Raw genomic sequence first — 13,079 nt, 5'->3', positions numbered from 1 at the left:
ACTCTTGTGTAGCTTGTGAGCGTCATAGAGCAAAACATGTTACATGTGCATGTTCGATAGAGTCTCGGCTTTTCATAGATAGGTTTTAGTAGTTTGTAATTCAAACCATTCTGTTTCTACAGATGTTTTTGTAAAAAAAACGAAGAAAAAAAAACGGTCTGGGTCCCTTCGGGATCCGTCTTCGTCTCACGAACACAGCTCTAACTCAAGCTCCCGTTAATCACACAGACAAACTCTTGGTACCACTGGATGCGGAAGACAAAGACAAATCTGATGGTACAACCCATACGTCTATAGCTAAAACACACAATGTTTAAAAGGGGGTAGAATTCCACAAAAATAACCGGCTTTGAAATATGGATGGCTGTCCACCAACATTAGGTCATATTTTACCTGTTGGCAACCAGCATCGTTGACCATATTTCTCATTTGAGGAACCTCGCAATTCTCCATAATTATCATAATTTGATTGCAACAACTGTTGATGCTGAGAATGCAACACAAACCGGTGGTACAAATGCTCTTTTCAAGATGCTCCACCTTGATCACAACAACTTCTACACCAAGACTATACTTTCAGGGATCATTTCTATAGTTCTTTACTTGAGAAATGTGTGTCTGAAGTGGAAGGTCTCGCTATCCATGATGATGATTCAAGATATTCCCGTTCAGAGCATGAATCTGGTGGCTAGAAATGACTTTGCTCATTTTTCTTACACCTTTGATGACTGTTCCTTGTTCTTCAATGAACATGGATGAAGGGAATATGTTCTGAGTGGATGTTAACCATGTACAACAAAAACTACTGAAAAGTCTCCAAAATTCTTATCGGTAATAAAATAAATCCTATAGAATCAGTCCTGAGACCCCAGCATAAATCTTCTTTTTAGTTTTCCGACTTTCATTTATCTCCATGTCCAACCCTTATATTTAGTTTCACAATGAGGTGTTTTACAATTTTCCTTTCAGGACAACCTTTGACCTTCCTTTGATATTCTACGTAGAAGAAGCCTGTACCTTCTAACAACTCCTGTGTAGCTTGTGAGCGTCATAGAGCAAAACATGTTACATGTGCATGTTCGATAGGTTTTAGTAGTTTGTAAATCAAACCATTCTGTTTCTACAGATGTTTTTGTAAAAAAATAAAAAAGAAAGAAAGAAAAGAAACCCGGCCTGGGTCCCTTCGGGATCCGTCTTCGTCTCACGAACACAGCTCTAACTCAGCTCCCGTTAATCACACAGACAAACTCTTGGTACCACTGGATGTGGAAGACAAAGACAAATCTGATGGTACAACCCCTACGTCTATAGCTAAAACACACAATGTTTAAAAGGGGTAGAATTCCACAAAAATAACCGGCTTTGAAATATGGATGGCTGTCCACCAACATTAGGTCATATTTTACCTGTTGGCAACCAGCATCGTTGACCATATTTCTAATTTGAGGAACCTCGCAATTCTCCATAATTAACATAATTTGATTGCAACAACTGTTGATGCTGAGAATGCAACACAAACCGGTGGTGCAAATGCTCTTTTCAAGATGCTCCACCTTGATCACAACAACTTCTACACCAAGACTATACTTTCAGGGATCATTTCTATAGTTCTTTACTTGAGAAATGTGTGTCTAAAGTGGAAGGTCTCGCTATCCATGATGATGATTCAAGATATTCCCGTTCAGAGCATGAATCTGGTGGCTAGAAATGACTTTGCTAATTTTTCTTCCACCTTTGATGACTGTTCCTTGTTCTTCAATGAACATGGATGAAGGGAATATGTTCTGAGTGGATGTTAACTATGTGCAACAAAACCTACTGAAATGTCTCCCAAATTCTTATTGTTAATAAAAGAAATCCTATAGAATCAGTCCTGAGACCCCAGCATAAATCTTCTTTTTAGTTTTCCGACTTTCATTTATCTCCATGTCCAGCACTTATATTTAGCTTCACATTGAGGTGTTTTACCATTTTCCTTTCAGGACAACCTTTGACCTTCCTTTGATCTTCTACGTAGAAGAACCCTGTACCTTCTAACAACTCTTGTGTAGCTTGTGAGCGTCATAGAGCAAAACATGTTACATGTGCATGTTCGATAGAGTCTCAGCTTTTCATAGATAGGTTTTAGTAGTTTGTAATTCAAACCATTCTGTTTCTACAGATGTTTTTGTAAAAAAAAAAAAATATTAAAAAAAACCCGGCCTTGGTCCCTTCGGGATCCGTCTTCGTCTCACGAACACAGCTCTAACTCAGCTCCCGTTAATCACACAGACAAACTCTTGGTACCAATGGATGTGGAAGACAAAGACAAATCTGATGGTACAACCCATACGTCTATAGCTAAAACACACAATGTTTAAAAGGGGGTAGAATTCCACAAAAATAAAATAGAATAGAATAGAATCAGAATATAGAATCAGTCCTGAGACCCCAGCATAAATCTTCTTTTTAGTTTTCTGACTTTCATTTATCTCCATGTCCAGCCCTGAATTTTAGCTTCACAATGAGGTGTTTTACCATTTTCCTTTCAGGACAACCTTTGACCTTCCTTTGATCTTCTACGTAGAAGAACCCTGTACCTTCTAACAACTCTTGTGTAGCTTGTGAGCGTCATAGAGCAAAACATGTTACATGTGCATGTTCGATAGAGTCTCAGCTTTTCATAGATAGGTTTTAGTAGTTTGCAATTCTCCATAATTATCATAATTTGATTGCAACAACTGTTGATGCTGAGAATGCAACACAAACCGGTGGTGCAAATGCTCTTTTCAAGATGCTCCACCTTGATCACAACAACTTCTACACCAAGACTATACTTTCAGGGATCATTTCTATAATTCTTTACTTGAGAAATGTGTGTCTAAAGTGGAAGGTCTCGCTATCCATGATGATGATTCAAGATATTCCCGTTCAGAGCATGAATCTGGTGGCTAGAAATGACTTTGCTCATTTTTCTTCCACCTTTGATGACTGTTCCTTGTTCTTCAATGAACATGGATGAAGGGAATATGTTCTGAGTGGATGTTAACTATGTACAACAAAAGCTACTGAAATGTCTCCCAAATTCTTATTGTTAATAAAATAAATCCTATAGAATCAGTCCTGAGACCCCAGCATAAATCTTCATTTTAGTTTTCCGACTTTCATTTATCTCCATGTCCAGCACTTATATTTAGCTTCACATTGAGGTGTTTTTCCATTTTCCTTTCAGGACAACCTTTGACCTTCCTTTGATATTCTACGTAGAAGAAGCCTGTACCTTCTAACAACTCTTGTGTAGCTTGTGAGCGTCATAGAGCAAAAATTGTTACATGTGCATGTTCGATAGAGTCTCAGCTTTTCATAGATAGGTTTTAGTAGTTTGCAATTCTCCATAATTATCATAATTTGATTGCAACAACTGTTGATGCTGAGAATGCAACACAAACCGGTGGTGCAAATGCTCTTTTCAAGATGCTCCACCTTGATCACAACAACTTCTACACCAAGACTATACTTTCAGGGATCATTTCTATAGTTCTTTATTTGAGAAATGTGTGTCTAAAGTGGAAGGTCTCGCTATCCATGATGATGATTCAAGATATTCCCGTTCAGAGCAGGAATCTGGTGGCTAGAAATGACTTTGCTCATTTTTCTTCCACCTTTGATGACTGTTCCTTGTTCTTCAATGAACATGGATGAAGGGAATATGTTTTGAGGGGATGTTAACCATGTACAACAAAAACTACTGAAAAGTCTCCAAAATTCTTATCGGTAATAAAAGAAATCCTATAGAATCAGTCCTGAGACCCCAGCATAAATCTTCTTTTTAGTTTTCTGACTTTCATTTATCTCCATGTCCAACCCTTATATTTAGTTTCACAATGAGGTGTTTTACCATTTTCCTTTCAGGACAACCTTTGACCTTCCTTTGATATTCTACGTAGAAGAAGCCTGTACCTTCTAACAACTCTTGTGTAGCTTGTGAGCGTCATAGAGCAAAACATGTTACATGTGCATGTTCGATAGGTTTTAGTAGTTTGTAATTCAAACCATTCTGTTTCTACAGATGTTTTTGTAAAAATAAAAAATAAACCCGGCCTGGGTCCCTTCGGGATCCATCTTCGTCTCACGAACACAGCTCTAACTCAGCTCCCGTTAATCACACAGACAAACTCTTGGTACCACTGGATGTGGAAGACAAAGACAAATCTGATGGTACAACCCACACGTCTATAGCTAAAACACACAATGTTTAAAAGGGGTAGAATTCCACAAAAATAACCGGCTTTGAAATATGGATGGCTGTCCACCAACATTAGGTCATATTTTACCTGTTGGCAACCAGCATCGTTGACCATATTTCTCATTTGAGGAACCTCGCAATTCTCCATAATTAACATAATTTGATTGCAACAACTGTTGATGCTGAGAATGCAACACAAACCGGTGGTGCAAATGCTCTTTTCAAGATGCTCCACCTTGATCACAACAACTTCTACACCAAGACTATACTTTCAGGGATCATTTCTATAGTTCTTTACTTGAGAAATGTGTGTCTAAAGTGGAAGGTTTCACTATCCATGATGATGATTCAAGATATTCCCGTTCAGAGCATGAATCTGGTGGCTAGAAATGACTTTGCTCATGTTTCTTCCACCTTTGATGACTGTTCCTTGTTCTTCCATGAACATGGAAGAAGGGAATATGTTCTGAGTGGATGTTAACCATGTACAACAAAAACTACTGAAAAGTCTCCAAAATTCTTATTGGTAATAAAATAAATCCAATAGAATCAGTCCTGAGACCCCAGTATAAATCTTCTTTTTAGTTTTCCGACTTTCATTTATCTCCATGTCCAACCCTTATATTTAGTTTCACAATGAGGTGTTTTACCATTTTCCTTTCAGGACAACCTTTGACCTTCCTTTGATATTCTACGTAGAAGAACCCTGTACCTTCTAACAACTCTTGTGTAGCTTGTGAGCGTCATAGAGCAAAACATGTTACATGTGCATGTTCGATAGGTTTTAGTAGTTTGTAATTCAAACCATTCTGTTTCTACAGATGTTTTTGTAAAAAAAAAAAAAAAACCCGGCCTGGGTCCCTTCGGGATCCATCTTCGTCTCACGAACACAGCTCTAACTCAGCTCCCGTTAATCACACAGACAAACTCTTGGTACCACTGGATGTGGAAGACAAAGACAAATCTGATGGTACAACCCAAACGTCTATAGCTAAAACACACAATGTTTAAAAGGGGTAGAATTCCACAAAAATAACCGGCTTTGAAATATGGATGGCTGTCCACCAACATTAGGTCATATTTTACCTGTTGGCAACCAGCATCGTTGACCATATTTCTCATTTGAGGAACCTTGCAATTCTCCATAATTAACATAATTTGATTGCAACAACTGTTGATGCTGAGAATGCAACACAAACCGGTGGTGCAAATGCTCTTTTCAAGATGCTCCACCTTGATCACAACAACTTCTACACCAAGACTATACTTTCAGGGATCATTTCTATAGTTCTTTACTTGAGAAATGTGTGTCTAAAGTGGAAGGTTTCACTATCCATGATGATGATTCAAGATATTCCCGTTCAGAGCATGAATCTGGTGGCTAGAAATGACTTTCCTCATGTTTCTTCCTCCTTTGATGACTGTTCCTTGTTCTTCAATGAACATGGAAGAAGGGAATATGTTCTGAGTGGATGTTAACTATGTGCAACAAAACCTACTGAAATGTCTCCCAAATTCTTATTGTTAATAAAATAAATCCTATAGAATCAGTCCTGAGACCCCAGCATAAATCTTCTTTTTAGTTTTCCGACTTTCATTTATCTCCATGTCCAGCACTTATATTTAGCTTCACATTGAGGTGTTTTACCATTTTCCTTTCAGGACAACCTTTGACCTTCCTTTGATCTTCTACGTAGAAGAACCCTGTACCTTCTAACAACTCTTGTGTAGCTTGTGAGCGTCATAGAGCAAAACATGTTACATGTGCATGTTCGATAGAGTCTCAGCTTTTCATAGATAGGTTTTAGTAGTTTGCAATTCTCCATAATTATCATAATTTGATTGCAACAACTGTTGATGCTGAGAATGCAACACAAACCGGTGGTGCAAATGCTCTTTTCAAGATGCTCCACCTTGATCACAACAACTTCTACACCAAGACTATACTTTCAGGGATCATTTCTATAGTTCTTTATTTGAGAAATGTGTGTCTAAAGTGGAAGGTCTCGCTATCCATGATGATGATTCAAGATATTCCCGTTCAGAGCAGGAATCTGGTGGCTAGAAATGACTTTGCTCATTTTTCTTCCACCTTTGATGACTGTTCCTTGTTCTTCAATGAACATGGATGAAGGGAATATGTTTTGAGGGGATGTTAACCATGTACAACAAAAACTACTGAAAAGTCTCCAAAATTCTTATCGGTAATAAAAGAAATCCTATAGAATCAGTCCTGAGACCCCAGCATAAATCTTCTTTTTAGTTTTCTGACTTTCATTTATCTCCATGTCCAACCCTTATATTTAGTTTCACAATGAGGTGTTTTACCATTTTCCTTTCAGGACAACCTTTGACCTTCCTTTGATATTCTACGTAGAAGAAGCCTGTACCTTCTAACAACTCTTGTGTAGCTTGTGAGCGTCATAGAGCAAAACATGTTACATGTGCATGTTCGATAGGTTTTAGTAGTTTGTAATTCAAACCATTCTGTTTCTACAGATGTTTTTGTAAAAATAAAAAATAAACCCGGCCTGGGTCCCTTCGGGATCCATCTTCGTCTCACGAACACAGCTCTAACTCAGCTCCCGTTAATCACACAGACAAACTCTTGGTACCACTGGATGTGGAAGACAAAGACAAATCTGATGGTACAACCCACACGTCTATAGCTAAAACACACAATGTTTAAAAGGGGTAGAATTCCACAAAAATAACCGGCTTTGAAATATGGATGGCTGTCCACCAACATTAGGTCATATTTTACCTGTTGGCAACCAGCATCGTTGACCATATTTCTCATTTGAGGAACCTCGCAATTCTCCATAATTAACATAATTTGATTGCAACAACTGTTGATGCTGAGAATGCAACACAAACCGGTGGTGCAAATGCTCTTTTCAAGATGCTCCACCTTGATCACAACAACTTCTACACCAAGACTATACTTTCAGGGATCATTTCTATAGTTCTTTACTTGAGAAATGTGTGTCTAAAGTGGAAGGTTTCACTATCCATGATGATGATTCAAGATATTCCCGTTCAGAGCATGAATCTGGTGGCTAGAAATGACTTTGCTCATGTTTCTTCCACCTTTGATGACTGTTCCTTGTTCTTCCATGAACATGGAAGAAGGGAATATGTTCTGAGTGGATGTTAACCATGTACAACAAAAACTACTGAAAAGTCTCCAAAATTCTTATTGGTAATAAAATAAATCCAATAGAATCAGTCCTGAGACCCCAGTATAAATCTTCTTTTTAGTTTTCCGACTTTCATTTATCTCCATGTCCAACCCTTATATTTAGTTTCACAATGAGGTGTTTTACCATTTTCCTTTCAGGACAACCTTTGACCTTCCTTTGATATTGTACGTAGAAGAACCCTGTACCTTCTAACAACTCTTGTGTAGCTTGTGAGCGTCATAGAGCAAAACATGTTACATGTGCATGTTCGATAGGTTTTAGTAGTTTGTAATTCAAACCATTCTGTTTCTACAGATGTTTTTGTAAAAAAAAAAAAAAAAACCCGGCCTGGGTCCCTTCGGGATCCATCTTCGTCTCACGAACACAGCTCTAACTCAGCTCCCGTTAATCACACAGACAAACTCTTGGTACCACTGGATGTGGAAGACAAAGACAAATCTGATGGTACAACCCAAACGTCTATAGCTAAAACACACAATGTTTAAAAGGGGTAGAATTCCACAAAAATAACCGGCTTTGAAATATGGATGGCTGTCCACCAACATTAGGTCATATTTTACCTGTTGGCAACCAGCATCGTTGACCATATTTCTCATTTGAGGAACCTTGCAATTCTCCATAATTAACATAATTTGATTGCAACAACTGTTGATGCTGAGAATGCAACACAAACCGGTGGTGCAAATGCTCTTTTCAAGATGCTCCACCTTGATCACAACAACTTCTACACCAAGACTATACTTTCAGGGATCATTTCTATAGTTCTTTACTTGAGAAATGTGTGTCTAAAGTGGAAGGTTTCACTATCCATGATGATGATTCAAGATATTCCCGTTCAGAGCATGAATCTGGTGGCTAGAAATGACTTTGCTCATGTTTCTTCCTCCTTTGATGACTGTTCCTTGTTCTTCAATGAACATGGAAGAAGGGAATATGTTCTGAGTGGATGTTAACCATGTACAACAAAAACTACTGAAAAGTCTCCAAAATTCTTATTGGTAATAAAATAAATCCAATAGAATCAGTCCTGAGACCCCAGTATAAATCTTCTTTTTAGTTTTCCGACTTTCATTTATCTCCATGTCCAACCCTTATATTTAGTTTCACAATGAGGTGTTTTACCATTTTCCTTTCAGGACAACCTTTGACCTTCCTTTGATATTCTACGTAGAAGAACCCTGTACCTTCTAACAACTCTTGTGTAGCTTGTGAGCGTCATAGAGCAAAACATGTTACATGTGCATGTTCGATAGGTTTTAGTAGTTTGTAATTCAAACCATTCTGTTTCTACAGATGTTTTTGTAAAAAAAAAAAAAAACCCGGCCTGGGTCCCTTCGGGATCCATCTTCGTCTCACGAACACAGCTCTAACTCAGCTCCCGTTAATCACACAGACAAACTCTTGGTACCACTGGATGTGGAAGACAAAGACAAATCTGATGGTACAACCCATACGTCTATAGCTAAAACACACAATGTTTAAAAGGGGTAGAATTCCACAAAAATAACCGGCTTTGAAATATGGATGGCTGTCCACCAACATTAGGTCATATTTTACCTGTTGGCAACCAACATCGTTGACCATATTTCTCATTTGAGGAACCTCGCAATTCTCCATAATTAACATAATTTGATTGCAACAACTGTTGATGCTGAGAATGCAACACAAACCGGTGGTGCAAATGCTCTTTTCAAGATGCTCCACCTTGATCACAACAAGTTCTACACCAAGACTATACTTTCAGGGATCATTTCTATAGTTCTTTACTTGAGAAATGTGTGTATAAAGTGGAAGGTTTCACTATCCATGATGATGATTCAAGATATTCCCGTTCAGAGCATGAATCTGGTGGCTAGAAATGACTTTCCTCATTTTTCTTCCACCTTTGATGACTGTTCCTTGTCTTCAATGAACATGGATGAAGGGAATATGTTCTGAGTGGATGTTAACTATGTGCAACAAAACCTACTGAAATGTCTCCCAAATTCTTATTGTTAATAAAATAAATCCTATAGAATCAGTCCTGAGACCCCAGCATAAATCTTCTTTTTAGTTTTCCGACTTTCATTTATCTCCATGTCCAGCACTTATATTTAGCTTCACATTGAGGTGTTTTACCATTTTCCTTTCAGGACAACCTTTGACCTTCCTTTGATCTTCTACGTAGAAGAACCCTGTACCTTCTAACAACTCTTGTGTAGCTTGTGAGCGTCATAGAGCAAAACATGTTACATGTGCATGTTCGATAGAGTCTCAGCTTTTCATAGATAGGTTTTAGTAGTTTGTAATTCAAACCATTCTGTTTCTACAGATGTTTTTGTAAAAAAAAAAAATATTAAAAAAAACCCGGCCTTGGTCCCTTCGGGATCCGTCTTCGTCTCACGAACACAGCTCTAACTCAGCTCCCGTTAATCACACAGACAAACTCTTGGTACCAATGGATGTGGAAGACAAAGACAAATCTGATGGTACAACCCATACGTCTATAGCTAAAACACACAATGTTTAAAAGGGGGTAGAATTCCACAAAAATAAAATAGAATAGAATAGAATCAGAATATAGAATCAGTCCTGAGACCCCAGCATAAATCTTCTTTTTAGTTTTCTGACTTTCATTTATCTCCATGTCCAGCCCTGAATTTTAGCTTCACAATGAGGTGTTTTACCATTTTCCTTTCAGGACAACCTTTGACCTTCCTTTGATCTTCTACGTAGAAGAACCCTGTACCTTCTAACAACTCTTGTGTAGCTTGTGAGCGTCATAGAGCAAAACATGTTACATGTGCATGTTCGATAGAGTCTCAGCTTTTCATAGATAGGTTTTAGTAGTTTGCAATTCTCCATAATTATCATAATTTGATTGCAACAACTGTTGATGCTGAGAATGCAACACAAACCGGTGGTGCAAATGCTCTTTTCAAGATGCTCCACCTTGATCACAACAACTTCTACACCAAGACTATACTTTCAGGGATCATTTCTATAATTCTTTACTTGAGAAATGTGTGTCTAAAGTGGAAGGTCTCGCTATCCATGATGATGATTCAAGATATTCCCGTTCAGAGCATGAATCTGGTGGCTAGAAATGACTTTGCTCATTTTTCTTCCACCTTTGATGACTGTTCCTTGTTCTTCAATGAACATGGATGAAGGGAATATGTTCTGAGTGGATGTTAACTATGTACAACAAAAGCTACTGAAATGTCTCCCAAATTCTTATTGTTAATAAAATAAATCCTATAGAATCAGTCCTGAGACCCCAGCATAAATCTTCATTTTAGTTTTCCGACTTTCATTTATCTCCATGTCCAGCACTTATATTTAGCTTCACATTGAGGTGTTTTTCCATTTTCCTTTCAGGACAACCTTTGACCTTCCTTTGATATTCTACGTAGAAGAAGCCTGTACCTTCTAACAACTCTTGTGTAGCTTGTGAGCGTCATAGAGCAAAAATTGTTACATGTGCATGTTCGATAGAGTCTCAGCTTTTCATAGATAGGTTTTAGTAGTTTGCAATTCTCCATAATTATCATAATTTGATTGCAACAACTGTTGATGCTGAGAATGCAACACAAACCGGTGGTGCAAATGCTCTTTTCAAGATGCTCCACCTTGATCACAACAACTTCTACACCAAGACTATACTTTCAGGGATCATTTCTATCGTTCTTTACTTGAGAAATGTGTGTCTAAAGTGGAAGGTCTCGCTATCCATGATGATGATTCAAGATATTCCCGTTCAGAGCATGAATCTGGTGGCTAGAAATGACTTTGCTAATTTTTCTTCCACCTTTGATGACTGTTCCTTGTTCTTCAATGAACATGGATGAAGGGAATATGTTCTGAGTGGATGTTAACCATGTACAACAAAACCTACTGAAATGTCTCCCAAATTCTTATTGTTAATAAAATAAATCCTATAGAATCAGTCCTGAGACCCCAGCATAAATCTTCTTTTTAGTTTTCCGACTTTCATTTATCTCCATGTCCAACCCTTATATTTAGTTTCACAATGAGGTGTTTTACCGTTTTCCTTTCAGGACAACCTTTGACCTTCCTTTGATATTCTACGTAGAAGAAGCCTGTACCTTCTAACAACTCTTGTGTAGCTTGTGAGCGTCATAGAGCAAAACATGTTACATGTGCATGTTCGATAGAGTCTCAGCTTTTCATAGATAGGTTTTAGTAGTTTGTAATTCAAACCATTCTGTTTCTGCAGATGTTTTTGTAAAAAATAAATTTAAAAAACGGCCTGGGTCCCTTCGGGATCCGTCTTCGTCTCACGAACACAGCTCTAACTCAGCTCCCGTTAATCACACAGACAATCTCTTGGTACCACTGGATGTGGAAGACAAAGACAAATCTGATGGTACAACCCATACGTCTATAGCTAAAACACACAATGTTTAAAAGGGGTAGAATTCCACAAAAATAACCGGCTTTGAAATATGGATGGCTGTCCACCAACATTAGGTCATATTTTACCTGTTGGCAACCAGCATCGTTGACCATATTTCTCATTTGAGGAACCTAGCAATTCTCCATAATTAACATAATTTGATTGCAACAACTGTTGATGCTGAGAATGCAACACAAACCGGTGGTGCAAATGCTCTTTTCAAGATGCTCCACCTTGATCACAACAACTTCTACACCAAGACTATACTTTCAGGGATCATTTCTATAGTTTTTTACTTGAGAAATGTGTGTCTTAAGTGGAAGGTCTCGCTATCCATGATGATGATTCAAGATATTCCTGTTCAGAGCAGGAATCTGGTGGCTAGAAATGACTTTGCTCATTTTTCTTCCACCTTTGATGACTGTTCCTTGTTCTTCAATGAACATGGATGAAGGGAATATGTTTTGAGTGGATGTTAACCATGTACAACAAAAACTACTGAAAAGTCTCCAAAATTCTTATCGGTAATAAAAGAAATCCTATAGAATCAGTCCTGAGACCCCAGCATAAATCTTCTTTTTAGTTTTCTGACTTTCATTTATCTCCATGTCCAACCCTTATATTTAGTTTCACAATGAGGTGTTTTACCATTTTCCTTTCAGGACAACCTTTGACCTTCCTTTGATATTCTACGTAGAAGAAGCCTGTACCTTCTAACAACTCTTGTGTAGCTTGTGAGCGTCATAGAGCAAAACATGTTACATGTGCATGTTCGATAGGTTTTAGTAGTTTGTAATTCAAACCATTCTGTTTCTACAGATGTTTTTGTAAAAATAAAAAATAAACCCGGCCTGGGTCCCTTCGGGATCCATCTTCGTCTCACAAACACAGCTCTAACTCAGCTCCCGTTAATCACACAGACAAACTCTTGGTACCACTGGATGTGGAAGACAAAGACAAATCTGATGGTACAACCCACACGTCTATAGCTAAAACACACAATGTTTAAAAGGGGTAGAATTCCACAAAAATAACCGGCTTTGAAATATGGATGGCTGTCCACCAACATTAGGTCATATTTTACCTGTTGGCAACCAGCATCGTTGACCATATTTCTCATTTGAGGAACCTCGCAATTCTCCATAATTAACATAATTTGATTGCAACAACTGTTGATGCTGAGAATGCAACACAAACCGGTGGTGCAAATGCTCTTTTCAAGATGCTCCACCTTGATCACAACAACTTCTAC

At 38.0% G+C, this 13,079-nt stretch overlaps 13 non-coding genes across 13 annotated transcripts; all 13 read left to right on the top strand.

The window, feature by feature from the left end:
• Positions 1 to 564: 564 nt before the first annotated feature.
• Positions 565 to 780, top strand: LOC139579949 (small nucleolar RNA U3). Its single transcript, XR_011675956.1, has one exon. It is a non-coding gene; the product is annotated as a small nucleolar RNA U3 (small nucleolar RNA).
• A 797-nt stretch (positions 781 to 1,577) lies between these two features.
• LOC139579804 (small nucleolar RNA U3) lies at positions 1,578 to 1,793 on the top strand. The gene has a single exon (XR_011675819.1). It is a non-coding gene; the product is annotated as a small nucleolar RNA U3 (small nucleolar RNA).
• Positions 1,794 to 2,806: 1,013 nt separating this feature from the next.
• On the top strand, positions 2,807 to 3,022 carry LOC139579823 (small nucleolar RNA U3). The gene has a single exon (XR_011675837.1). It is a non-coding gene; the product is annotated as a small nucleolar RNA U3 (small nucleolar RNA).
• Positions 3,023 to 3,486: 464 nt separating this feature from the next.
• On the top strand, positions 3,487 to 3,702 carry LOC139579868 (small nucleolar RNA U3). The gene has a single exon (XR_011675883.1). It is a non-coding gene; the product is annotated as a small nucleolar RNA U3 (small nucleolar RNA).
• Positions 3,703 to 4,484: 782 nt separating this feature from the next.
• LOC139579965 (small nucleolar RNA U3) lies at positions 4,485 to 4,700 on the top strand. The gene has a single exon (XR_011675971.1). It is a non-coding gene; the product is annotated as a small nucleolar RNA U3 (small nucleolar RNA).
• A 782-nt stretch (positions 4,701 to 5,482) lies between these two features.
• On the top strand, positions 5,483 to 5,698 carry LOC139579806 (small nucleolar RNA U3). The gene has a single exon (XR_011675821.1). It is a non-coding gene; the product is annotated as a small nucleolar RNA U3 (small nucleolar RNA).
• A 464-nt stretch (positions 5,699 to 6,162) lies between these two features.
• On the top strand, positions 6,163 to 6,378 carry LOC139579867 (small nucleolar RNA U3). The gene has a single exon (XR_011675882.1). It is a non-coding gene; the product is annotated as a small nucleolar RNA U3 (small nucleolar RNA).
• Positions 6,379 to 7,160: 782 nt separating this feature from the next.
• On the top strand, positions 7,161 to 7,376 carry LOC139579964 (small nucleolar RNA U3). Its single transcript, XR_011675970.1, has one exon. It is a non-coding gene; the product is annotated as a small nucleolar RNA U3 (small nucleolar RNA).
• Positions 7,377 to 8,159: 783 nt separating this feature from the next.
• Positions 8,160 to 8,375, top strand: LOC139579813 (small nucleolar RNA U3). The gene has a single exon (XR_011675827.1). It is a non-coding gene; the product is annotated as a small nucleolar RNA U3 (small nucleolar RNA).
• Positions 8,376 to 9,156: 781 nt separating this feature from the next.
• On the top strand, positions 9,157 to 9,371 carry LOC139579811 (small nucleolar RNA U3). The gene has a single exon (XR_011675825.1). It is a non-coding gene; the product is annotated as a small nucleolar RNA U3 (small nucleolar RNA).
• Positions 9,372 to 10,383: 1,012 nt separating this feature from the next.
• Positions 10,384 to 10,599, top strand: LOC139579822 (small nucleolar RNA U3). The gene has a single exon (XR_011675836.1). It is a non-coding gene; the product is annotated as a small nucleolar RNA U3 (small nucleolar RNA).
• Positions 10,600 to 11,063: 464 nt separating this feature from the next.
• Positions 11,064 to 11,279, top strand: LOC139579869 (small nucleolar RNA U3). The gene has a single exon (XR_011675884.1). It is a non-coding gene; the product is annotated as a small nucleolar RNA U3 (small nucleolar RNA).
• Positions 11,280 to 12,084: 805 nt separating this feature from the next.
• Positions 12,085 to 12,300, top strand: LOC139579818 (small nucleolar RNA U3). The gene has a single exon (XR_011675832.1). It is a non-coding gene; the product is annotated as a small nucleolar RNA U3 (small nucleolar RNA).
• Positions 12,301 to 13,079: the final 779 nt, after the last annotated feature.

The sequence above is a fragment of the Salvelinus alpinus genome, chromosome 6, assembly GCF_045679555.1.
Source record: "Salvelinus alpinus chromosome 6, SLU_Salpinus.1, whole genome shotgun sequence".
NCBI lineage: Eukaryota > Metazoa > Chordata > Actinopteri > Salmoniformes > Salmonidae > Salvelinus > Salvelinus alpinus.
Note: the sequence above shows the minus strand (reverse complement) of the source record. Positions and strands in the feature narration are given on the sequence as shown.